The sequence below is a fragment of the Toxorhynchites rutilus genome, chromosome 3 (assembly GCF_029784135.1).
Source record: "Toxorhynchites rutilus septentrionalis strain SRP chromosome 3, ASM2978413v1, whole genome shotgun sequence".
NCBI classification, from domain to species: domain Eukaryota; kingdom Metazoa; phylum Arthropoda; class Insecta; order Diptera; family Culicidae; genus Toxorhynchites; species Toxorhynchites rutilus.
This window is the reverse complement of record NC_073746.1, coordinates 116,535,977-116,563,817: the sequence shown is the minus strand read 5'-3', so window position 1 is coordinate 116,563,817 and position 27,841 is coordinate 116,535,977. Positions and strand designations below refer to the sequence as shown.

Here is a 27,841-nt window from a genome sequence, read left to right as displayed (position 1 = left end):
GGCCTGCTTCATAATCGCCCAATATTTCTCTATTGGGCGAAGCTCCGGCGCATTGGGCGGGTTCACTCCTTTGGCACGAAGGTGACCCCGTTGGCTTCGTACCACTCCAACACGTCCTTTGAATAGTGGCACGAAGCGAGATCCGGCCAGAAGATGGTCGGGCCCTCGTGCTGCTTCAATAGTGGTAGTAAGCGCTTCTGTAGGCACTCCTTAAGGTAAACCTGCCCGTTTACCGTGCCGGTCATCACGAAGAGGGCGCTCCGCTTTCCGCAAGAGCAGATCGCTTACCACATCATGTACTTTTTGGCAAACTTGGATAGTTTCTGCTTGCGAATCTCCTCCGGAGCGCTGAATTTGTCCTCTGCGGAGAAGAACAACAGGTCCGGCTGCTGACGAAAGTCCGCTTTGACGTAGGTTTCGTCGTCCATTACCAGGCAATGCGGCTTCGTCAGCATTTCGGTGTACAGCTTCCGGGCTCGCGTCTTCCCCACCATGTTTTGCCTTTCGTCGCGGTTAGGAGCCTTCTGAACCTTGTATGTACGCAGGCCCTCCCGCTGCTTGGTCCGCTGGACGAATGAACTTGACAAATTCAGCTTATTGGCGACATCCCGGACCGAACTTCTCGAATCACGTCTAAACTGCTTAACTACGCGCTTGTGATCTTTTTCACTGACGGAGCATCCATTTTTGCCGTTCTTCACCTTCCGGTCGATGGTTAGGTTCTCGAAGTATCGTTTTAGTACTCTGCTGACCGTGGATTGGACGATTCCCAGCATCTTACCGATGTCCCGATGTGACAACTCCGGATTCTCGAAATGAGTGCACAGGATTGATTCACGACGCTCTTTTTCGTTCGACGACATTTTTCCAAATTTACGAAAAATTTACAGTGAAGCATGGCCAACGTGATCTATACACTCTTATCTGATTATAAGCGAAAGCTGAAGATATAATTCCTAAAAATTAAATTTCTACAGCGTTTTTTCCGTGATGCAATTTGATGTGACACACCCTTTAGTCTAGTAATTTTTGCACTGTTCTGTTGATTCAATACTTTTATAGCGCCCAAGCAGCATTGAAATAATATTCAAAATCACCTTCCGATGTACCTCAGCATCAACTTAGGTGGCATCCAATTTCCTTATGTTGAATGAAACCATATGATTTTAGACGCTTGTAAATTACTGTTCAAATCATGGCTAATCATTTTGCGAATTGTTCAGTCGTTCGAGTTGAATTTTGATCCAGGAATTTGATATCAGAAAAATCACTTATAGTTTTTATTGTGAATGTTGTCAATTTTTTCCATCTTCAGAAAAAGAATTTCCGTATTGTAACATGCATTGTGGCATTGGTAAAAGATGAACCTGTCATTACCGTCATCCGAAATGCGAAACCAAAAATTTCCGTTGCACATCTAGTACATAATTTTCGATACATTCAAAGTAATCGAGTTCACCGAACTGATATCCGCAAGGGGTGAACGTTATCACGACCAAGGCTAATTGCATTCAATCCCTTTCCGTTTTCACTTCTTTATTTCTTTCAGTGCATAATTATTTCTCTCATTAAAATCTGCCCGTAATAATGGAGCAGTTCTGCTTTAGTCCTTCGAAACTCCGCGGGAAGGGTTGTTTATTCTATTGGAAACTACTATGAACATACTTTGCTGGGCGATTCGAAGGTGTGGAGGACAGCCGAACGCGTCCCTCAGATTGGACCTGGCTCCTTCGTGCACGAGGAAAATCTAATGAAAGAGTCATTTTGTAACGAATGATAGAAAAAGATATATCCTTATGTTTGGAAGAAGATTGCAAAAAAGATCGTTAAATTAAGGTTTAATACATTTAACAGGCTTGACTTCAATTTCAATACATGTCAAATGTCATGTAAAAGAGTGGATGTAAAAAATAAGACCAACTTTAAGTTGGTGTGAGTCAACTGGTTTCGAAGGTTAATCTATTAACGACCGAGCTGAAATTTTTTGACGATTTTGACCGTTGGTTTAATTTTGAATATTGGCGTTAAAGCAGCCCCAATGTTCAAGAATTTTATTTTTCACAATCTTCCATTTTTCGGAAAATGACGAAAATTTGAAAAAATAGAGTAATGGCAAAAACGTTAAATCAAATGATTTTTTTACTATATGTCCTTTTATCAAAGTAATACTGTAGAAAGGTATACATATTTTTGCTTTTCGAAGACATGCAAAATTATCAAAGTTCGTTAATGATACGCGTTAAGATACGCGATTTCAAATCTGTTAAAATTTTTGTGTTGTAGAGAGTATTTTAATGTTGTAGAGAATATCCCTAATGTTGCAACTAGGAAGCTGTTCGGATTTTACTCGCTACATTTAATTTCATTCAAAGCAATATTTAATTTTTCAAAATCGGGTGAATCTCAAGTTGTAATATTTTCTTTCTCGTAAGTGTCCTCAGATCGAACATTGCATTTGCATTTCGAGTGAGCGATTCACGCGTAATTTTAGAGAATTCTCGAGTCGATTGGTAAGCAAATCATCAAATGGTCCTATGTCAAAAGTGAAGATTATATACATTTCACAGCAGCTATTTTTGTATAATTAAAATTGTTTTTGGTACATTTAACAGATGAATGATAGTGATATTTCGAGTTATTTCCGCTGCTTTTCGGCATAGTTTGTACTGGAACAAGAAAATTGGGCGTTAATTTGGGTCGGTTGAGATTTTAATTTGCACTTTCTGACTGATCTGCACTTATGGGCAACCATAATTGATTGCATCCAGCGGAAGGTAATTGTTTTGCTTGAATTCCACTTGTTTGCTATCCCATATCATCCAGCACTTTCCACTTGCAGTTTTCTCAATTAATACATTTACACTTCTCCATATGTATCCCACACGGATGAAATCCAATATAGGTCAGATTGGAGTGTTCCATTTTGCAATTAAGACAATTATTACCGGCATCTCAATTTTGCCTTCGAACGGAACGCTTTTGTTGCAGGTTTCAATCTATTGTTCCACCTGGAATAAATTATTGAGATTCGACCAAAATTGTGACCAAATCTTTCTTGAATGCAAGGAAAAAGCGATAATCGATTTGTAATAACTGTCCAATGGATACAATTTATTCGCAATAACAGCGAACATATTTTTACGCAACAATTTCAGTCCTGATACTTTTCCCACCACTTGTCCGGCATACTGTTCACTTCACACTACTGACCTAGAAATCGACCCGTAATTTATTCATGCTGATCTCGCCCAACTTTTCGGCAACGCCACTCTGCGTTGACCTAGTTACAATTGGCAATAGGGTAGTAATCATACCCGAACACGGTCCAAGCGGCTGTATGTGGAGGGTCGACCAGTTCTGCGGCAACTTACGACATTCTCACCGTGATTGCAAGTGGACACCCGCCTGCTCCGAGATATATCGCACTGGCGGCCGCATGTGGTGCTACCCAGATGCAATGGGTGAATAAATATCAGTTTCGATTTCATTACGTCTGTCCTGGGCCGAATTCACGATCAAAGCCCTGCTGCTCTCGAACCTGATTCTGCACAAAATGCGTCGTTCCAAGACGAGTTTCAGATCAGAGTTCCCAGACCTCCACGAGACTTTCGTCATCGTAAGTGTTCGTAAGACCACCGATACAGCGCTCTTGAATGAGTGCGACGCTACAAAACGGTCCGTTAGTGGCAACCAAAAGTGCGATTAGCGCGATAATTACCCTAACAAATGTTTCCAATTAATTTGATAAGCAGCTCATGCTAGCTAGCGCTAGCATTTTAACTGCGCCATAACTAAGAAAGCTGTGTGCCCCTTCTCGCCGGGCTGAATCATCGACTCAAGTGTGAGAGAGTATTTTTCTCGGTCGGTCGGTCGGCCTCCTCAAGTGGTCCATGAAGCTTCCCCACAAAGCGTGTGTTAGGAGGGGGGGGGGGGAATTTAGAACGGAGAAAAATGCGATTTCTTATGCAAATGAGCGTTACAGTTTTATTGTGAGTCGCGTACGAGAAGAGAGTTCCGCTCCCAGGAAGGGACAGAAAGCAATGCTGAACAACAGTGGCAGTGGCGGACAAAGCAGCGACACAGCCGTGCGACAGAGCCGCGAACGAGAGCACTGGATTTGCGAGCGCGTTTTTTTTTTATTCGACAGCTAATCGGCAGATCCAGTGGACTCCCACGGGTCCAAATTTGGGCGCTTGTACCCTCATACAATGGTGTTGGGCTTGGGGTGCTCGAAAAGTTTTATTTTCACTAACATGAGGCTTCTTGAAAATATTAATTTAGGTGTCAACACTAGCTACTGATTTCTTCCATCCTTCCAGTAGCGTACGGTGTTAAGTCAGACCGGACCATGTTACATTTTTATGATTTCGAGAAAAACGAACATGAAGTTCAGTGCTCTGCAATTTTCAAAGTATTTAAATTTTTCGTTCAATATTGTTCTCAGAAATGTTAGCAACTCTCTGGCAATACCTTGACGTGTGATAATTATAAAAAAAACATTAAGTATCATGCCAAAAAAGGCAGTTATTTGGCTGCCTATACGTACCGTTTTGTCTCATATTCCGAACAGTCTCATATTCAGAACACCTCATTTTTAAATATAAATTTACTAAACTTTTATGTTATAAATAATTTAATAATGAAAACACAGACATTCTTTAATGTATAGGCTTCATTTTGACATCATTTATAGGTATCAATACAGCATATAATTCATAATATTAGACATTTGCAAAAAAGTGACAGTCAAAACCAATGATAAAATGTTTGCAAGCATCGTTCATTTTTCAGTTTTTGTAGTTGTTTCGACTATTTTGATTGCTGTTTTCATGTTAAGTGCAGGAGAATGTAAGAACCTAAAATAACTGGGTAAAAAAAAAAGATATTTTATGCAGAAATCATCATTAAAATTAGTATTGAAGTAGTGTTCGGAATATGAATCAAATTTCTACGCGTGATTCAAATTCCGAACACTTCATTTTCATATGTAAATTTACTGAACTTTAATGTTATAAATAATTGAATAATCAAAACCCTGAAAATCTTTGGGTTATAGCCTTCATTTTAACATCATTTACAGGTATCGATACAGCCTATAATTTGTAATATTGAGCATTTGCAAAAAAGTGACAGTCAAAACCAATGATTAAATTTTTATTTATGGGTACATTCAGTCGCTTTCCACATCTATGTGGAAACTCTACCTTCAATTGAAAACAGATATTTTTTGGAGTTCTCACTGAATATGAGCACAGGGTAACTTCGATATAACGTCATTCGATATAGCGTACACATGTTCAATGTGTAGAAAATATTTTCCGAAATAGGTAGGTTCAACAAAGGTCTCTTGCTGGTCTGTACTTTTAACAAATCTCGAAATACAACTGGTTTTATGATTCCGGATTCTAAATGAATCAATAGCATCAAGGGGAACATCGGGAGAAAGGTTGGCTTCATCTTTTAGTTGAACTTTTTCATCATTATTTATTTACCTCACCCAAACAACAACACAAAAAAGTAATACAAGCCATGTTACTATGTTTTTTATTTTGCTTCGATATAACGTACAATTTGATACAATGTACAATTTTGAAAGAGAAATGTACGTTATATCTAAGTTTACCTGTATAATGTGACAGTATGCAGTGAATTGATGTCGGAATATATGAATAAAAGTAATATTTTTGTGCGTCTTTTTCACTCTCTCACGTTCATGGAAACAAACAAATTTTCATTTTTTTTTCTCAATAACATGATGATATAAGCCTTAAATTACAGTATCGGTGTACGTGATCTGATCTAAGCAATTGGTAGTAATCAGTGATTACCAGAAGATGCCACGACTGGATAATAGCGGATAGAATAGAACTTGCAATTCCATTATTCGCAAATATTTTCGATCATATTGAAAATGTGGGACCGAGCGTGGCATATTGCAAAACCACATTAACGTATTTGATTCCTATATGGGGCATCACCATGCGAAATTGAAAATAGGGCATGCAACGAAATGTTTAAGAGATTTTGAACGCATACTACGCAAAATCATTCTTGCGATATATTTATATACCACTAGCTGACCCGGAAAACTTCGTCCCGTCTAAAATTTGTTTTTTGTTATCAATACCTTCAAATATTTACGTTTTCTTACTAAGCGCAAGTTCATGAGCCCAATCGCAGAACTGTTCATTGATTGATCTTCTAATCGACCCCGTTGAGTTTACCTTTTACTATAAAATTCCTAGTACTTCTACCAAAACTCATTATTATAATATCAGATTATTTTCAGATACAATTCTCGTTCAAGATTTTTCAACCACATGCAAATAACATGTTCCGTTATATGGAAGAAGTGTTTGATACAGAAAATACGATAGAATAAAGACAGACCCCTCCGCTCTTCTCCCCTTAGAGAGCGGGGAGGAGTGTCTAATCACCATAGAAACGTTTCATGCCTTCTAAAATCTTCACAAGCCAAATTTGGCTCCATTTGCTTGTTTAGTTTTAGATTTATGCAGAAATTTATTTTTCATTTTTATGACAGCCCACGTTTGCTTTGTTACGTTTGTTTGATTAGTTTTCGAGTTATGCAGAAATTTGTCTTTCATTTGTATGGCAGCTCCCCCTTAGAGAGGGGGGTGGAGTGTCTAGCCACCGTGAAAACTTTGCGCCCTAAAACCTTCATATACCTAATTTGGTTTCGTTTGCCTGATTAATTCTCGAGTAATGCAGAAATTTGTGTTTCATTTGTATGACAGTCCCCCTTAGAAAAAGGGGTGGAGTGTCTAACCACCATAGAAACATTTATTGCACCCTAAAACTTCCATATACCTAATTTGGTTTCATTTGTTTGATTAATTCTCGAGTAATTAGTTACTCGAGTAAACGAGTAATTGTTTCATTTGTATGGTAGCGCCCCCCCCCCCCCTGAGAGATGGGGGGAGGGGTATCTTATTACGATAGAAGCATTTATTGCACACTAAAACTTCCACATGCCAAATTTCGTTTTATTTGTTTGATTAACTCTCGAGTAATGTAAGAATTTATGTTTCATTTGTATGGTAGCCCATTTGTATGGTGTGCAATAATAGTTTTGAAAATCACACATTATGTAGAGTGGAATATGCGCTTTCAAATGCCATCAATAATTTTTTCATGGTGACCCTAATGTAACATAGAAAAAAGGCGCTATATCGGTTATGTTAAGAAATCGAAAATCGATGGTGCTAAAACACGCGGTCAGTTTGGTTACATTTTTATTGAACTTAACTCTGTCTGATATTCCAGCGATAACACGATAGACGTTGAGTACTTCAGTATGTATTTCCGACTGATGAAGAGAGTGATTCTGCGTTGCGCTTTAATATTTATAGTCTTGGTCAGATTAAAAGCGCGAGAAAAAGCTTTACGATAGGTCAAGCTGACCATTTAGACAAATTGAGCGAGAGCTCGAAAGTTAGCGAGCTTTCTCCGTGTTTCTAGGACTAGGCTAGGAAAATTATCTACATTCCTGAACAGGTTATTTCAAGAGATAGGAGAAAACTTTGTTCTACAAAGATGTCTCGAATAACTGGGACTACAACATTGTTGAACTATGTTTACCGCTGTGTATAAAGATAAGAATGCTATATTTTTTATTTCATCGGCAGTTTTGGTCACCCTATTTTGATAACATAAAAATTAGCGCTCTATTATATGTAACAATTTTGTTGAAGACAGTTTTTGTCTAGAGAATAACTGTCGAGCTTTTAATGCTAATTTCCACTTAAATGCACCTCCTGGACTATTGTGCAATGACTGAGATTGGGAAAGAGCCTAGAGAGTGTCCTGTGGATTTATTTAAAGTTGTTTTTCTTTAACACTCCTATACTCGCGCATTGGTCTGTCAGACCGAGAAATCAATAATTCGTTCATTTCTCAGAAAATATCAACACTACAACTTTGTGATTCTCTCTAGCTTCGTTATTCGTCGTTCGTCATCGTTTAGCGTATCGCATGTGTTGGTACAAAGAGGACGTGTGTCACTTTTTTAACACATTCGGTCTGACACACCGACGCGAGTATAGGAGTAACTTTTTTGGACAAGTGCCTTTTTTCATATTCTAGAATATTGTTGAATGAAATGTATAAATTAATGTTAATGGCGTGGAATATTTATTGCATATAATGCATAAGATCATTACCGGACTATACTTATTTGATTTCAATCCCTTTTGTAACTAGATTGAACGGATCCATATATTAACTATTCGTCGTTAGATTCATAAGTTCAAAAGGAAAATATACATGTTTGACTTTCGTATTACTTCGCTAAATTATTCGCTAAATATAATGGTCATACATATACACACTTGTGAAAGAATTTCAGTTGTGGAATAATTATAAACAGTAAACTATAAACTAATTGGTGGTTATGTATGGTGATTTCGGTAATGGTAATTTGGTAATTTTAGTTACAGTTTCGGGGATATTTTTTTTATAATGAACAATATCGACACGAAAACTAGAAAAAGAAACGGAAGTTCCTAGAAATCCTTTTATATCATCTTTTAATGTCCCATCTAAAAAAAGGCATTACCAAGAATACATAAACAAAGAATATTAGAAATATGCAAACTTTATATTCCAAAACCTTAATCATCTGTTAATTATCTAGAAGGTCGTTATACATTCTTCTCTTCGATAAAAGACCCGAAAAATACGCAACAACTGCATGAAATGTAGAAAATATGTTTGTTTCGAGCATGCAGTTATGCTATGTTCTGATTCTTACTCCAATGAAACCACAATCGATTAATACATTTTTATGTTGTTTTATAGCTATTTATACTTCCATGAATTATATTCAGTTGCTTACTTTTAATTAAGAACAGTGAACAGTGATTCGAATTTCGTTATTTGTGTTGGAGTATCAAAAATTACTCTGTTTGGAGGAGACTGAATTTGATCACTATTAAAACATAATAAAGATGAAGAAAACATATTTTTTTGAGTTTTTTCATTCAATTATACCCTCTTCTTCAAAAAAATGCCAATAAAGCCTGAAAAATACACAATGTTGTCATTTTTATATGCGGCTTTACTTACATTACTTATTTACACGTTTCGTCACAGGCGGATTTCCTATATCTCAAATAGTCAGCCTCTGATCCCTTATTTACCCTGCTTCTAATCATTGTCCTTGTTCTATGTCTACCCACCTTCTTCTACGGTTGTATACCTGGCGGTGGGTCTGAATGTAGAGATCTTAACTTAATTACTTTTGACGTAGGACTACGTGTTTCATTTCTGTGCCGGAGTAGAAGTTCAAAGCTTCGAAAACAAGAGCGTTACGTTTGGAGTGCAAAGTTTTGAACGTTGATTCCTTTTGCCGACTGAAAGAAGTGTTATAATAATCGCTTCATTCGATAGATAAAATGTTCAAGAGTTATTGCTTGTTACTTATTGATCCAAAAACTTGCTTTGGAAGTAAGCGATCGAAATCACAAAATTCTCCATACAAACGAGGTTCAGTTCCGGTATCCACTCAGTTATGATAAATTGATGTACGATGCATGGTACTTTTTTATTCACATGTTTTTGTGTAGACCAGAATGTGTTTCCCTAACACGGACTACAAAACTAAGGAGCAACATGTTCTCTGCTTCTTTTCCGTGACGATCTTGACGCCATTCTGGATCGTTCGTTCACTTCTACTTTGGACAAGTTCTCCTACTGGTGGAGTCAGTGAGTTTGTAAGAGTCGGTGAGTTCCAAACGCAGATTTCATCATGTTGAAGTAGAAATTTGGAACCTCCCAGAATAACTAGAATTTGACTCATGAACCTATATTTTCAATTATGAGTGATTTTACGATGGCAAACTTAAATCTTCTGATGGGTTATGCCAATTAGAGTTTTAAAAACTTACTTTTATTGATAAATATCACTCGATAATGAACCTACTGTGTTTTAAATTTCAGCATATTCCCGCTGATTTCAATATAACTCTGTTCTCTTCTCACGCTTACAAATAAAATGTATCTTCCATGGTTTATTTTGTGTGAAAAACTCATTGAAAATTTCGAGGAAATAATTTAGATCTGCAAAAAAGAACCGAAGTGATCATTTCGAAGGGCTTTTGGTTCATACCGAGTCATACCGTGTCGAGTCATTCAACATCTGGACGCTCTTTTTATTTTACTGCAGCGCTCCTAGTGATCTGATCTGGAATGTTTTGACAGCAGTTCGTTCTGAAAGTTCGTCACGATTCATTTTGTTTCAAAGATGTTATACTTGATAGAAGTCGCGAACCGAAAACTAATTATGGACACTTCCATAGTTCGACGTAATCAGGTTCAAGAAATTTTAGACAATTGTCAAACACAAGTTGAATAAGAGTGAAAAAGTGACTCATAATGCGACAGAAATGAAGAGATTGTAGAACAAAATGGCCGCTCAGGATAGGCAAAAGAGTGTTCAATATTTGATGAGTGGTATTCGAAGAAAAGTTTGAAATTTCATCAAAATCACAACGGATTTTTTTCTTCGCTAGATAAGAGTACAATCAATGACCTTCATTTTGTGTACTTAACATTTCTATTTTATCAACAAGGCTCCGGGATAGATCCGTTTTTTGCATCCAGATATCGAAAGACTCTAGCTTTGATATCTTATATCCATTCTTCACAATTAACATTGGAAAGACATCTAAAAAAGTGTACGTTTTTTTTGTACATCTTACATCTATTGTAGAAACATCCTATTTTAGTAAATATTTTGAAATAAATCGAAAAACAATCATTTCACAAAGAAGGTTCGTTGATTGATAAATCGGAGAGGATCGACTGTATTCGACCTTCTATCGAGCCGCAGTTTTACGCTGAGCTTGTAACTCTTATATTAAAATCGCGAGAGGATATAATAAATCTATATTTTTAAAGCTAATTGTCGACATTTTGACATCCCAATGTTTGACTTTGCATTTCATACTCTGACAGCAACCAGATTGAGAACAAAAGACTGCCTCCGGCTTATGTCTGCTGGCAAGAGTGCGAGAGAAAGAGCGAGATTGCTTCCTCAGACAGAAAACGAGTCTGAAATCAAATTAATAATAAAAAGTGTAAAATAAAACGAGAAACACTACCAACAACAACAACAACAATTTTCAAGTTGGCTTTATCGCCTTGTCGTCCGTCTCCCGCGAGACGGTTGCGGTCGCTTACGAACGCTCATATGCTGCTTGCTCCCCTACAATTAGGGACCCTTTTTTGGGAGTCCATCGAGATTCAGGGCGCTGATCGGTGTGCGGTGGGGAACCGGTGGCGCAGCGGGGTATGATTAAGTTCTCTGAAATTTAAATGAGTATTAGTGGCAGGTCAGTGGCCCAGGCTCTCACGACGACCACAGCGTGCGCGGAGGCGATCGGAAAGTTGGCAGGTAACACGCTCATGCAGATTAAGTGCGAATGGACACAATGACCTGCCGTGTGAGGGGGTGACTCCACCAAAATCTCGTTCGCTCGCCCGTCCAACATGTCCAACAGGTTCAGTTTGCCCTGGTGTGAGGCTGCTGCCGCTGTCGATGGGGATGCGATTCATGGCGTGAGCATTCTGGGTCATTTATCATGTCTGATTGGTCAACCTAGTTTATGTACAGGTACCGTGCATGAATCAATTGACATACGTCCGTCCGATTAAGGGCTGCTGTTCCCGATGGATTTAAGCGCACATGTATAGGTATGTACGACTATCCAATGGGCGGGTGCAAGTGCTATTCGAAACACCTTGAGCTTTCGAAGCTGTGTTCAGAGCGGTGCACAAACATTTGGAAAGCTTGCTGGTCGATAACGGTGTTGGTTTTCATAGACACACACTCGTTCGCGCACAAAACTCCCCAGCGTAGAGCAAAATTTTTCTTTCGCGGAGTTGCTGCATGAAAGTGTAGGAGAGAGAACTCATTTGTTATTCTACTGTCTTCTTTTCCCAAACAAAGCGATCCACCCGGAGGTGCCTGGCCTAAACTTGATTCGCCCCTTGTTCGCCCAGCTGGTTTCTAGTTTTGGATGCATCGTAAACTTAGTCCTACGTTTCGGCTGATTTTTGTTTTCTCCGAAGAGAAGAAACTGATGGGGATATATATTTCATTAATGGGGATGAATGGGGAAGAAAATGCATCAATTACCGTTGCTAAATCGCACCATCATTTGCATATTGCTCTGGGACTGTTCCCTTCAAGCAAATCCTAAAGAAGACCCTGCTCATATTTTGTTATTATATTTAGTTATCTTCTCGGATTTCTTCACTGCTCGAATGGACTTTGGAGACGGTGTTGGTGTGTAATATGATGTGATCTTGAGCTGACAGGCGTTATTCTCGCACTTACCGTTCAATGCAAATGGAAAGGCAAGGGTCAGAATAGCATAATGCATTAAGGTTGAGGACAGTTTTTGAAGAGGTTCGCAATCAGTTTTATTGTGCTTTTTAGTGTGTCGTTTTTATGACACGCTCCTAATGGTCTCTACGGATTCACAAAGAAGCGCGAGAGAAAGGAAAATTTAAAGGTATGAAGGACCTTCTGATGCTGTCTAATGGTGATAAATTAGGCGGCTTCGAGTCTTATTAAGTATAAATATCTGTATGAATATACATGGTTTGCGCAAAAACTAACGTCGAGTAAAGATAATCTTAACCGTCAATAACTGATTCAGTTTCCGGACTCCACTCAATTCTAAGATACTGAACTAAACTCCTTTAGATCGCTGATGTCACATTACCATTTCCATTTCGGATTTAAATTTGAGGACCTAGAGGACCTAGAATGGAGACCTCAGATTGAAAAATTGATCTTAGATTCTAAATCCGTGTCCCGAATAAGAAATTCTTAGTCATATTTTGCGAGCAATATTACATTATGATTCAAGGTGTAAGAGATTGTTCCCCGCATTGTTCTGCCCCTAAAATGGGACCAACTTGAAAACCTCACAAGCACGCTTGTTTTTGGATTGGAATTTTCTTCCTCGCTCTCTGTCAATCCATCATCCGACTAATCTCCCACACGGAGAGCGACGACGAGCTGTTTGCATGAATTGATCACCCGATTGGTGCAGGTTATTACATTACCTGCAGAGCTTAACGTGCGCGCACAATAACGTGTAACGCAGATGGATTGATCTCACTTAATGCGCTTATAGCGCAAGTCGGTGACAGGGATACCTGCGAGATGACGGTGATGGGGAAGCAAGTTGCATCCATCGAGCATCAAGGTTTTGCGTAGTCGAGGGTTTTTTTGAATCCATTCAAATTGTTTATCTCCCATTCATCTAAAACATTCGTGGCGGTATATATTTTTGTTTCAGTTTGGTTGTTTTATTTTCGTTGTTCTTGCATTGATTGTAGCCAACATGGATGCTGTTATGAGGATGCCTCCTATACTCGCGCATACGGTATCACAGACCGAGAATCAATAATTTGGTTTTGAGGAGGCTGAATTAAATGACTATTAGAACTGAATGAAGTTGAAGAAAAATATTTCCTGGAGTTTTTTTCATTCAATTATATCTTTTCTTTAAATAAATACCAATAACGCCTAAAAATACACAATAGCAATATTGCAGAGATACGCACAGTCTGTGGATGTGTTGGAATGGGAAATTCTATGCCCAATTGACCCGACGAATATCCGAATTCGACCTGATCCGCTTCGATGGATGGTTGAAATCGTCGTATCCATAACCATTAACTTTTTATAAAAAAAATCGTAACTCGAAATCCAGCTGTCTGGAAAAAAACGGTTGTTGGAAAGTTAATGAACTTTCTGGAACTAGCCATTTTAAATATACGATTAAGAAACCTTCCGAAAATTTAATTTTTTTTTATATCTCAAAACAAGATCGCCCCTTATGTCACCCTTCTAAACTCGAGTACACCGCGAGAAATCGGTTTTCCACCTTACTAACCATAGATGTAAGAAAATTGTTTATATATATAGTTTTAAAATTATATTTAAGAATTCGGCTCCTTTAAACATAAGTTACTGAGCCTGCAAAAATAAACGAATTAATAAAAAAAAAATATCGCCCCTCTCATATGTATATATTTTTGCTCCGTTGCCTCACGCGGAACCAATTTTCGATGCTAGTACTCTCTTGGTCGCCTTCTTGACAAAACAAAATGTATTAAATGAATAGAAAACATTAAAATAAACTCTTTTACTTGAATGTAATTTTCAATTCCAAGGGGAACTGGCAGATTATTTTGCAGCAACGATGACATCTTTCCGGATTTTTCTCGATAACCACCAAACGAAAATAGTCGTGCGCGTGTATGTGTGTGTGTGTGGCGGCCGCTCCGATGCCTCAAGCGGAACCAATTTTCGATGCTTTTACTTTCTTGGTCGCCTTTTCAGTGGCATCACTCTCCTCCACACAAACAGGCTCTTGGTGTCGCCGTTCATCAGCACTTTCATGATGAACGAAGATAGCTTCCCCACAACAGCGACAACTTGCTCCAATCGCTGTTTTTGGATCAAAAAGTAACAAGTATATAACGCGTAGACATTTTATATTTCGAATGAAGTGTTTATCATACCATTTCGTTCAGTTGTTTAGGAACTATTAACACTCAAAATCTCGTTCTCCGGCGTAACGCTTTCGTTCTCGAAACATTTCTTTTTGGTTTACAAACATGAAGTAGAAATGTGACCATTTTATTTTTTTTTCTTATCACTACATGAGAGTAAAAAGGATCGATTCTACGATGAATATAAATCGATTTTAATTATTAATTTTTTACCCTGAAAAACTCACAAATAACAAACCATCACAGGGTGTACACTAAATTTTGTGATTGATTGTGCGTACTAGGTGGTAGTGAAATACTTTTTCAACGCGAGAGGGACAACGATAACGACAGCTAGCTACGTTGGTGCCTTTGTTCTACACCTAGTATTGTAAATTGGATAGTTAAACATGTCTTGATGCAACCCTAATTAAAAATTGGATAAAGAAACAGAAAAATCGTATCATGAAAATTATGTCAATGCGTTTTCGCCACTGAATTGCTCGAAATCATTCGAATATCAATAATATTCTGTTTTCCGATGGAGCGCTTTTTCAAAGGGTTTAAAGGGTTTATCAGCGAACAGAATTGACGATATTGGGGTAATGTGAACCCTCTTCTAAAGCATAAAGATTTCTCCATATTCCGAAGACAGTTATTATACTGTTTAAGCTTCTGTACAAACGGACCTGTTTTTAAAATAAAGAATTTGGAAAGTTGGACATTTTTTTAATCAGGGCACCTATTTGTCGAATTTTGTTTCAAACTTTCAAAAATCATCAAACGATTTCAAGAATGCAAAAAACGTATACTTCATAGCACAGTCCCATATTCTATTCGATAAACTCATATTTCATTGCACAGAATGCTTGCACTGAGCTGCACGAGCGATCGGCAAGGTAGCAGTATGTTCAAATTAACTCTCAGACGACTCAGATGACTATGTAGCGTAATTTTTGAATTAGAACCAGTTGAAGGGGGTAGCGCACTATGAACACTATACAAAGTATGAGATTTTCGTGATTTTTTTCAACGAGAAAATAAATTAATATGATTAATATTATATCACAGTTTTTTTAGATATATTATTTAATAAACAAAAAATAAATTGGTGTCAATTAAACTGCCTCCTAAATAGCTGCAACTGGTTTGTTGATTTTTCTACGTGATCTTGGATATATTTCTTCTCATCGTACGTAGGATTATTTTTCGAAATATTCATTTTAACGAAATTGCGACATTTCAATTGTAAAAAAAATCAAGACAAAAATATTCACCAAAATTTTATTTGTCAAAATATTATAAAAACGCTGACAGGAAATTTAATGGAGAATCTGGGAAAAACAATTCTAAACAACATCTAAATCGGATATACCGTTCCGGAGGTAGAACTCCCTCCAGTTTGCAAAACAAGGTTTCGAGAAAAACGCGTTTTAAATTTTGGATACATTTATTTCGTTTATTTTACATCGTATCTTCAGTCTGCAATCCCTTGACCATAAAACTGTCCTTCAACGCTTAAAAGGTATTCCTTCTGTTCCGTTGTTGTTGCCAAATTGAACTTGCGAGCTTCTCTAGCTACTTCTGAAATCCACACCTTTGCTCGTTCGATTCGTTCCTTATCCGATTTCCAGCAGCAATCGTTGCACTCCGGTCCAATTTCAAGCTCAAGTTCTTTCATTATCTCCAAAACGCCTTGTAGACCATCATTGAAGTTACAGGTTGCTATATATGCTGCAATTTCCAAAACTTTTACATGCATCAATATTACAAATCCACCCCACTCTGGATACTAAGCGAATCAAGGTGTTCAAATCTTTGATCGACAAACGCACATAGGACCAATTCAAAAATCAATATATATATATATATATATATATATATATATATATATATATATATATATATATATATATATATATATATATATATATATATATATATATATATATATATCCATCCATCATATTGCTTGACTATTTTGACGGGGGTTGAGCGAAGAAACAGTTGTGCTATGCGACAAGTTTATGATGTTATGTTTCACTTTGGAAGGTTAGTATCAATAAAAGTCTTGAGTTAGTTAACCCTTTCATTACGGCAGTGTGCTCCGCCGAAGTGCTACCCCTGTACGGAGCACTGCGCCGAAAAGTATGCACATCGCGCTGGTGTGATCGAAGAGCAGTATGAATTTCTATAGACGACGCTCGTAACGGAAGGGTTAATTCAACGACTTTGAAATTCTCATTCTGTTTATCTAGAAGAGAAGGAAAGTCGGAAGAAAGAAGCTTTTGCATCAAATGAATCAAAGTTAATGAAACGGCTACATGAAGCAGAAGCGAAATCTATCGAGGTCTAAACTTTTTTTTGGAAAACGCAGCACAGAAGGGAGCGAAAAGATAGCAGGAAAAATAGTTTCGTTAAAATCGTAACAATTTCGTGAAACTGATCCGAATCAAAATGAAAATGACTCGCTTTGTACTATTTGTATTAGTGCTTGAGGATCCTTAAAGATAAGTTGAAACTGTATTAATAAAACGTATTTCGCATCTTTTATGACACTTCGTAGCAGAGCTGTAAATAGTAGACCATTGTAAATATATGCAAATTAATTATAAATATTTAATATATATATGCATTGTAAATTTGGGCTACTATGGCGACCCTATACCCTATCGTCAAGACGGGAAATACTATGTCACTTGATGTAATGGAAGTTTACAATTTTTCCAGAGTGCATTTGTTTACTTTGGGCTATCTGAATACCATTCTTATACAAAATGCTTCTTCGAGTACTATATGAGAGCAATATGAATGAGCGAAACAAGAGACACATTGCAAATAAGCACGCATTAAAACTTTTCGCATACTTTGCCACATACACGGCTCAGAACGAAAAGGATGTAGATTCACGTTTATGCTCTCTTCTTTTACTCTTAGAAAACACATTGCAACTTCATTTTATGATGGGGTGTACTATTATCATGTATTTATGCAACAGCATCAGTGGCTATGTGGATAGTGTGGTCGTGTAAAACAGCCGATCTTGGTTCGATCCCCATTGACATCGTTTGGACCTTATTACAACCTTTTTGAACCCGAGGTTCGATTCAAACTATTTAGGAGCTCTCGAGATCGAAACAGTCCGACAGTAGATCTTATTGGATTATAAAATTATATCTTAGGACGTGTCTTCTGGAACTAACTGCTCATCGTGGATGTATCATATAAATTATCTCGAAAAAAAAATCTCCTCCCTTTGCGGGATTTTAAAAAGAGTATTCACTTTTGTACCACAGAGAGCTCTAATCAATTTTTAATTTGCATGCATTCACTCTCAACTGCAGTATGGTATAATAGTGTGGGGTCATGCATGCAAAACAAAACTTAAGAAGCTTCAATCATTGCAGAATAGACGCTTGAAAATAATATATAGGCTACCAACTCTACATCCTACTTTGGAATTATACTCTGACAACCCTAATTGTTGTTCAAAACTCAGGGCCCTCATTGACCATCTTTGTGTTGTTACAGAATAACTACGTCCACGCAACAATCACCAGCGATGGAGATCGATCCACGGTCGAAATAAGATCGATTCATCCATACAACTGCTCTGCTCTGCAAGAAACATCGGGCTGCTATTCTATTAATAACTCAACAATGATCATATCAACTGTCTCCGCTGTCCGGTCTAACTGGATAATGGAAGAACAGATAGAAAACTCTTATGCCTAAATGGCTACTGTGTAGATGTACCATATGCAATGGTATAGAAGGAATACTGGCAAAATGGCAACTGTGTAATGTGCTAATTATGGATAATGATAACCATGTGACATGTACACGATTAAAATTCGGCTCTGTTTCAGATAAAATGCTAATGAGCCTAAAATAAATATATGGGAGTAAAAAAAAAAAAATTATCCCTAATTGTATACTGCCACTTATCGGACTACGTGAACTTCAGACTTGTAAACTTGTACATAGTGTTATTAATGACAATAAATCTCGCCACAACCTAGAAATCCCTACAGCAAACCACCGACACAGCACACGACAAGCCCAGAATTTAGTACGAAGTCGAGCAACGACTAGTATAGGCCAGCATCGCATTCTATTCTATGGACCGTCTCGTTTCAATGTGTTACCGTCTGAAGTCCGACTTATCACACGCTCTGATCTCTTCAAAAAGAAATTAAAGAAACATCTAAAATCGGCAATAAACGATTTCATAATTTGAACAACGAACAAGCATAACAATTCCTGTAATAACTCTTCATGTTCACAAATTCTTTCTCTAAGTACGAGTGCCAGTTCTATTCATTGTTAATGTTTTCCTAATTATTGATTTTATGTTGTGTTGTAATTTTATTTGGATCCCTTAAAAGAAATTTGTTTTTCACTGGGATCCAAACATCGTCCCTTTTATGTTTGCCCGTTCACCCTTTAGCGTCCGTTTCCTTGTGTGTGTTTTGTCTTGTGTTTTTTTTCAATTTAATAAAAGGTGCCCAACTCCAGGAAGCTCATAACAGAGTTTCTTCGAGATGGTGGTGAGCGAAGGGGAAAAAAATCGTCGACTTCAACACCTGTTCAACGAATCAAAAATGATATAACTGAATCAAACGTCACACGTGAAGCTCACGACATTTTTTGGGATTCTTGAAATATCAACTGATCCAAACTGCTGGGATTATTGTATATGATTTAGTTTTTCATCATCGTACCAAATATTTCTTCAAAATGTAATAATTTTTTTTCTTGTATCTTTTCAGGTGAGTAACACAATTGGTGAAATGAATTACTGCCTGACAAGGTAACATTATATTGTATATGCTATAAATTAGTGTTATTATGTTTTTATTATCATGGTAATCGCAAATTTGTCGAATCAATTTCAATGGTCAATGGCAATGCAGCAAAGTTAATCCCTCCCGTGAAGGAGAAACACTCAAGGATACCTAGTCTGATTTTGGCAGGCGCGCGCAGTTTTTGTGCATCTCCCCAAACACTCGCTCGCACGCGCTCTCAAAGCAGCACAAAACCTGCCGTGTCGTCGGGGAGCTCGAGAGCCTCAGAACCTGACATTGCTTACCAACCATCGTCGACATCTCCTCATATTCATATGTCTGTAGATACACAAAGTAAAGAGCAACGACGACGACAGCAGCATAACGTGTAAAAGCTCGAAAAGTAAGTTTTCAGCTTTGCGCGCGCGGGTGTGTATTGGTTCGTTGGTTCGATAGCTGCTGTATGAGGTACCTTTTGCCTGTAGCTTCCAATGGCGGGCGGCAGTGTGTGCGTGTGTTTCGCCAACATTGCTGCTTTCTGTGTGTCTTCGTCGCGATGATCATGTTTTGATCCACACTCTCGACCTGGTCACAGCTCAGTCTGCTAGCAGTTGCGTACCCGACGATAAGCATACACGCCACGATCGTTCTGCGAGTTCGCTTTGAATTCCTCATTACTTTTTTTCCCCTGTCATGTTCATGTTCTCAAAGGTGATCTCGAGGATATTGATCGGGCTTAGGAGTTCTGATACAGATCCAGCGAACGGATGGTGAACGCAAAGTGATATCGCCAGTGTCTATTTATGGCGTGATTACGTGTAGTGTTGTTCGGTGGTGAGTTTCGTGTTGGTTGGATTGTGCCTGCTAGGTCACAGTCGACTGACGTGTGTGGTGACAACCGCTCTACAAGAAATACAGAAATACAAAAATAATAACAACAACGTGAAAAACTTGATCGGGATTATTGAAACTGCTCCAGCTGGTGGTTCGTTCGAAGTTGGTGCTTTTTTGGTGTTCAACCCTTTCGAAAGATAAAAGAGAGTGAAGATCGAGAAGAAATAAGGAAAAAAAACAAACAGGAAAAACCAGTGATACTGAAATCGAAAAGATTGGTGAAACGCCCAAAAAGTGTCGATCGGGTCGAAAGAGAGTGTGAGTCTCGTCGCTATCCTATCGCCCTGCTCTTTTGAGTGTGATCGCAGCAGAAGGAAAGAATTGTACGGATCGTATGAGCCAACAATTAAGGAGTTTTTTGCATTGAAAATAAAAATTGGTGGTGATGCTCGTAGTGAATCCAGTTGGCAGCATGCTGTAAGCGAAACACGGATGGAGGTTAGCTGATACAGCAGACGTAAGAAGAACAAAAATAGTTTTTTTTTTATTCTCAAATTTGTACAAGTGGCAATTTGTTGGCCGATTGGTTCGGGTAAAACCTTGAGGTACTAGCTGTTCGCTGCTACGACACATTCAATTAGGTGTCTCGCATATCTTACCCCCTAACCATCCAAGTGGGTCTCTGTGGTTCGCTGTTGTTCGCGAAGTTGCCAATCGGTGGTCGGAGTGCGGCGGGATTATCTTTTACGTACTACCGTTATGTTTGTTTCGTATTCTCTGGTGCGACTGGGCAAACATTGGTTAAACTTCGCGTTTCAGCAATCTTGTGCGGTCTTCTCTCAACTCCCCCGATCGCCGAAGAGTATGTGCACCCGTGGAGTGTGGGGGGAGGTGCAAGGTGGGTCGTGGAGAAATTTGCGTTCGCGCGAAACGTATGCCCTGAGCTGAGCGCGGGCGGAGGTGGTGTCAAACAAGTTTGCATATGAGCGAGCTCGAACAAGAAATTGTTTTGCTGGCAGTTGTATCGACAACGACGATGGCGAAGGTGGACCAACCAATCGTCTCGATGTGGATGCTGGAGTTCGGCCCGGTTTGAAAGAGGTCGATTGTGTTCTGGTTCGGGGTACGGGTTAGCGCTGGTTGAAGGTTTTTGTACACGTTGGTTATACGTTTTATCAGAGATGGACTCAATGTGGGCCCTTTCTGAGATCTTTTTGTGTGTCTAGAAGAATCGGTTTGCAACCATTCCGAATATAAACGTGGATATTGTTCATGATTTAGGCATGATAATTAACCCTAATCATTAAGCTCTCAAGGCTGCGGGCCGAAGCCATTCAAAATTGGTTTTTAAATTTAAGGGTTCTGTAACAACAACTTGCTTGCTTGCTTGTATTCCTTTTCCACCGAAAAAAAATGTCCTTACCAAAATTTGTGGCTTCGAAGCGATCATCATTTTCTTATCTGATGTAGAAGCAACATTTCGCTCCTGAAAAAATTATGTCACGAACAAATTAAAAGAGTAGAAAAGCATGTAAGTTCAGTCATAATATGCCATATTCCACTTGGATGTGTATTAAGCCCTCCATGTATATCTCACAAAAACATTGCTTATAATTATTATTACACCGTAGCTTCCAAAAATTCGATCCTATATCGAAAAATCGTACCGCCATTGCTGACATCGTTCAACTGCGTAACAAGACAACAGCTAAAATTGACTAAAAGTTCAAACAGAGCGGTTATTTTCTATCTGCAAATTGAAAATATTTTAATACACTCGACAAAAAAATTAGAGGAACAGAACTCGAAGTCGTGAATTTTAAGTGATTTTTGACATGCTGTAACTTTGTGATCATTTTGAAGATATAGCTTTCAGGTATATTACGTTAGTATTTTACGTACATATTTTTACCTTGGTGTGTGTAGGTGTAGTGGGCAACAAAATCGGGAAGAAATGAAAAATCGACTTTTCAATGTTTTTTTCAAGTACTAAGTAAGGACTAACAAATTTTGTTGCTAACCAACTCAACATCAAATTCCATTAACCATATCAAGCAGCTTTCATTCGGTTCCAAGAAGGTTCCTGTAGGACCTTCCCACACATAGATATTTTAGTTTGAATGAAAAATTACCCTTCTTCTTTGATGATGAATAATTCAATAAACAACTACCGCCCCGTAAATCGAAAGGCAATTTTTAAAACTTCAATAAATTCTGCACAAGGACGAAAAAAAATTATCGCAATTTTTTGAATCGATTTCAAAAAAGTGTCAAAAACTGGATTTTTATAGTGCTTTACAAAAACCACTATAGTTATGCAAATATCACAGAAAGTTCTGATGTTTGCAGGCAAATTTTTAGCCTAGTGTATTCCCTAAACATTTGTGAACGTTTCATATTGATACGTTCAGCCGTTTTTTCTAGCCGATTTTTCAACATTTGAAGTAAATAAGAGGAGCCTTTAATCGCAAATCGTATCAGAAGTACAAAATCCAACGTAAGGGTGGGTTTAGACTAGTGATATATTCGTGTGAAGAAATATGATGATATTTATAGAAGTCGCATCAACCGTCTACACAAGCGCGAACTTATTTAATGAATATATTCATACTTTCGGTGAATTTATTCACTTGAAGTAGAACTGCATCCAACTTTAGTGATTTCTCACCAGTGAGAAATTTACCAGCGTTTACATATGCCTAAATTTATTCTATACATTCTATACATATATACCTCGAAGAAGTGTATCATATGTATTCTCACCCGTTTACATCTATTTCCATGTGAATAAATTCATCTTTAGCTATAGATCTCCCTAATGTAAACCCGCCATAACTCTCAGAACGAACGGTTCGTAACTTTCGTTTTCATGCGTTTGTAGGTACAAATATTGTAAGGAGCGATGATACTCACACATATACATACGCATTTTCACACTTACACGCACTCTTCACCCTCAACCTGATTAAGGCGAAAGTTACGAATCGTTCATTCTGAGAGTCGCGTTGGATTTTGTACTTCTGATACGATTTGGGATTAAATGCTCTTCTTATTTGCTCCAAATTTTGAAAAATCGGTTAGTAAAAGCGGCTGAACGTATCAATATGAAACGTTCTAATGTTTGGATTTTGTACTTCTGCGTTGATTTTTCACGAAGTTACAGCATGTCAAAAATCACTTAAAATATACGACTCCTCATTCTGTTCCTCTAATTTTTTTGTCGAGTGTATTATAATTGCTGCAATATTTAGGAACAACAGCTCCCAAAACAGCAAAACGAATAGAGATTGAATATTCCGTTCATGTTGATATCAGCTAGTTAAATTGGTTGACAATTAATTTTGTTGCCATGGTTTTTATTTTTTCCTAAGTAAAATTTTATCTTTGATATCTAGTTCGTGAAGTCTATTTCACATTTTTTGAGGTATCACATGAACGAAGTGTTCATTCTCTGTTTGTACAGCTTTTTTGCAGAGTTGATAGTCATCGATTTTGTTGCGCGTTTTTCATACAAGAACTTTTTCAATCCAAGAACTCGTCTTTGATGGTCGTCCTGATCTGGTTCCTGGTAAGGAAGAACCGTCTTTTTTTAGGTTTATGGACAACTTTAACAGTAGTATTCCTACGATGTTAAACAATTTTTCGGGAAAAAGCGTGTGATCTTCCCAAATGTAAAGATATTTCATGTTTCATGTTGCATTCAAAAAAGAATATTTATAGTTTCAGATTCACACTCAGACACGATTCTAATTGAAGTTTTTAGAACTCAAACATCTATAAAAATCTTCGGTAAGATCTCTTGTGACTCTTACATGTTGCTGGCACGGCGTGTGCATATCCCATTTGTGAAAAGGAATAAAAAACATTAGAAGGGTTCTAGGGGCACGAAAGGAAGTTTCATGTAGGACTTATTCGCAACAATTGGTTCTGTACAAAGTTTTATTTTAATTTTTTTTCAAAAATCCTTCACCTTCTCGTGAATGGAATTGGTGGTCTTGAAAAGGACAGTTTGTTTTATGCATACGATCCTTCAACCGAAAGTTTTCTAACAATGTATATATTCTAATGTAATGTATTTTATTTTGGCTATGGAGCATTAGCCTCACGGAGCCGAGAATTCATTGTAATAACTGAACTTACAAACTATGTACTATATACTATATACAAACTAATATATAATCGATTACTCGCTGTTGACTCGAGATTATGATTGCAATAAGTATGAAATACTGTCTATTGGGATGTAGCTAAGCATTAATCAGCAATGCCGTCTCCCAGTCTGTAGTGGTGCGTTTCTCTCTGCTCGAAGGATCCAGGGTAGAATTGTCACTGGTCGACACAGTTTTATGCTCGTGTAGAATGAACTGTAACTCGAATGTTGTCGCGACTGAAAATAGGAATGAACTACCCCCGGCCTCGAAACAAAAAAAAAGTATCCTTTGGGAAAAGATATACTGATTGTTTTACATTACTGTACAAACGGGTTTTCATATGGGTCACGATAAATCATTAATTTATTCGTTCCTATAGAAATAGCGATCAATTAACTCATCACGGTCGCCATGAAAAAATGTGTAACAACGAAGAAAGAGTCGTTATCATCAAAATTAACACCCGACTCGTATGCAAATATTGACTATTTCACTATTTGTGTTTTAAACTATACATTGTAGGAAAATTTCCCGTTTAATGGTGTAATCTAAGACGTAGTCTAACGTGAAACTTGGTCCAGTGCTTGCCTGATGTATTCTTTGTTTTTTTTTCAATCAAAAAAAAATTGCTGAGAACAGAAACAGTACTCCTTTATTGTGCTAACAATTGCCCTTATAGAGCACGCTCCGAATTTTACAATTAGTATTTAGTTCTTTGTCGAATTTTATAAACGTTTTTTGGAACGTTGGAATCGAGTTTTCCTTTTGGGCGCGAGACCTTTTCGCGAAACAATTATTTTTAAAACCAGTACTGGGGTGCTAAGGTCGCAAAATGTAATGAAAATTTTTGTTCAAAAATTTCCGTAAGTGTTAATTTGGAAAATTTTTAGCGAAAAATTTGGAATTTTAAAATATATCTTTGAGGTGAAATTGATCAATTTTTTTTTCATTATGCACGAAAATGTATAGAAATTCACTGATTCCTTTTCCGATTCCTGTTTCCTGACTTACACCCATACCTCTCTATGCGGCCGCTCTTTATACGGCATTTCGCTATAACGGCCCTCTTCAATTCAGGCACGTTTTCGATTTACGGCCTGTTTCGTTATAACGGCAAAAAAAATTGAGGATTGGTTCAAAAATCACTTTTGTACTGAAGTAAAAAAAATATTTGCGAAAAAATAACTTAAGCAACATACAAATTAGTTATGTATACGAAAAATAACTTAGATTAGTGTATGCCGGATCATTGAAGTCATTCATTTTTTGCAGTAATTGGCACTCTGCTACGGACCCGACCCCATACACATATTCCATGTAACATGAAGATGTTTCATTTTTGTTTATAGATTGTTGTTGGTTTTCATGTATGAATGTTGTATGTATTGTATGTTTTATGTTTATGTTATGTATATATTTTTGATTTAAATGAATTTAATTTTTGATTAAAATGAAATAAAAATAAAAGGATAAAATGCATTTTTAATGATAAACCATGTTACATATTTAACAAATTTGGAATTGACCTGATTGAATTTGAATAAATTTGTATTAGGATAATTTATTCCTTATAGGCTCTTCGCTTTGCGGACGAATTTCGTGGAACGTATCTAGGCTGTAAAGTGAGGTATGGGTGTATACCGATAAAACATTTGAGGATTCTTTCTAATTTGAATTGTCACGTCAAATTCGGTTCAGCTGTTTCCGAGAAAATGGGTTGTCTGATTAAGGAAAAAAGTTGTCTTTCGTGGCGCTTTTTTGTAAAATTATAAACTACTAGCTGACCCGGCAAACTTCGTCCGCCCAAAATTTATTCTTCGTCATCACATTCACGTTTTTTACTACCTACCTTACCTTACCTTTTACTATAAAATTCCTAGTACTTCTACCAACTCGTCATTATAATATCATATTATTTTCATACACAATTCTCGTTCAAGATTTTTCAACCACTTGCAAATAACATGTTTATCCGTTACATGGAATAAATGTTTGATAAAGAAAATATGATAGAATAAAGACAGCCCTAAATCGGACAATTCCTTTCTCGAATTTCGCTCTTATCAACTCATTTGGTGTTCCATTTTTATTCATATAGATAGAAGAAGATATAGGAGTGCGTTTTATCACGCTATCAGCCCCCTCTCCTTCAGAGAGAGGGGAGGAGTGTCAATCTACCATAGGGACTTTTCGTGCCCCTTAGAACCTTCACATGCCGAATTCGGCTCCATTTGCTTGATTAGTTTTCGAGTTATGCAGAAATTTGTGTTTCATTTGTTTTTTTTTGTGTTTCATTTGGCAGCTCCCCCTTAAAGAGGGGGGTGAAGTGTCTAACCACCGTAAAAACATTTATTTACACCCTAAAACTTTCACATGCCAAATTATATTTCGTTTGCTTGATTAATTCTCGAGTTATGCAGAAATTTGTGTTTCATTTGTATGGCAACTCCCCCTTAGAGAGGTGCGAGGGGTTTCAAACTATCATAAGAATCTTCCCCGACCCCAAAAATGAGTGGCTGTGCAAAATAACAGTGTTATAATCGTCATTTCAATTTTAAACATGTCGAGTTTTGTGGCGAAAGAGAGTATTTGCGAGGAGTTTTACTGCATGGTTCTATTGAAATAACATCGGCAGCTGAAGTACACAAAATTGTTGAGATTCATGGCGACCGTGCCCTGTCGGAAACAAGAGCTTTATTCGAATTTTACGCGGTTTTTTTTACGTGGATTTCGAAATTTACGCGGGTTCGTAAAAATAAAAAAAATCAATATGGTAATTGATGTGACTTTTCACGAAATAAGTTCGTATTGTATTACTGATTAGTAGCTGAGAAATGTAAGGAGATACAGATATCATGATTGCAGCATGCAAAAAAAATCAGTTAATAAATTGTTAGAATATGGGTTGCATTTTAAACTAATAATTCTCTGTTTGTTATATTTTTACACGGATTTCTAAATTTACCCGGGTCATTTTTACGCGGATTTTGGAATTAACGCAGTTTTTTTAACGCGGATTTTGGAATTTACTCGTTTTTTTTTTAACGCGGAACGTATCCCCCGCGTAAAAAGCGACTCCAGTATATACTCAGCCATTCCATGCCAAACCGATATAGTGGTGCTCAGAATTTTCTCAAACGTGGTAATTTTGTTCTTTATCGCAAAACATTAGGCTCGTATTTTCTATTTTGTTGTTAGAGTGCCCATTTCAATTTTAGGGTGGTCCGAAAAATCATTTTTTTCCACTTATTCCCAAAAATGATTTTTTTTTAAATCATAACCTTAAAGCCAATGAGCTAACCTTTTATAAAAAAATAATTTTTCGGGCCACCCTCTAATCCAAAACCATGAAAACAATAAAAAACTACAATCAATAATTACGAAAATAAAATCCGTTTTCTTTTGCAAGTTCAATGTTTTTAATAAAAGGCCTGACCTTTCTGAGTATATTGAATGATTCGTGTAGAGGTCTTTTCAATCTGGATGTAAAAATATCCCTGGGAAATCTGAGAAGCCAACCGTGAATTCTATTCT

The 27,841-nt window shown here is 37.4% G+C and overlaps 1 protein-coding gene across 5 annotated transcripts in view; it reads left to right on the top strand.

Moving 5' to 3' along the window:
• Nucleotides 1–27,841, top strand: part of LOC129772788 (tyrosine-protein kinase Btk29A) — a 312,094-nt gene that overhangs the window by 80,647 nt on the left and 203,606 nt on the right. The window contains exon 1 of one of the 5 annotated variants that reach the window (XM_055776234.1): nt 19,917–20,654. The exons of 3 other annotated variants lie outside the window; for them this stretch is intronic. The gene's annotated coding sequence lies outside the window, so the exon portion shown is untranslated. Of the gene's footprint in view, nt 1–19,916; nt 20,674–27,841 lie in introns of those variants that run through there. One more of the 5 variants, XM_055776233.1, reaches the window with a different exon arrangement.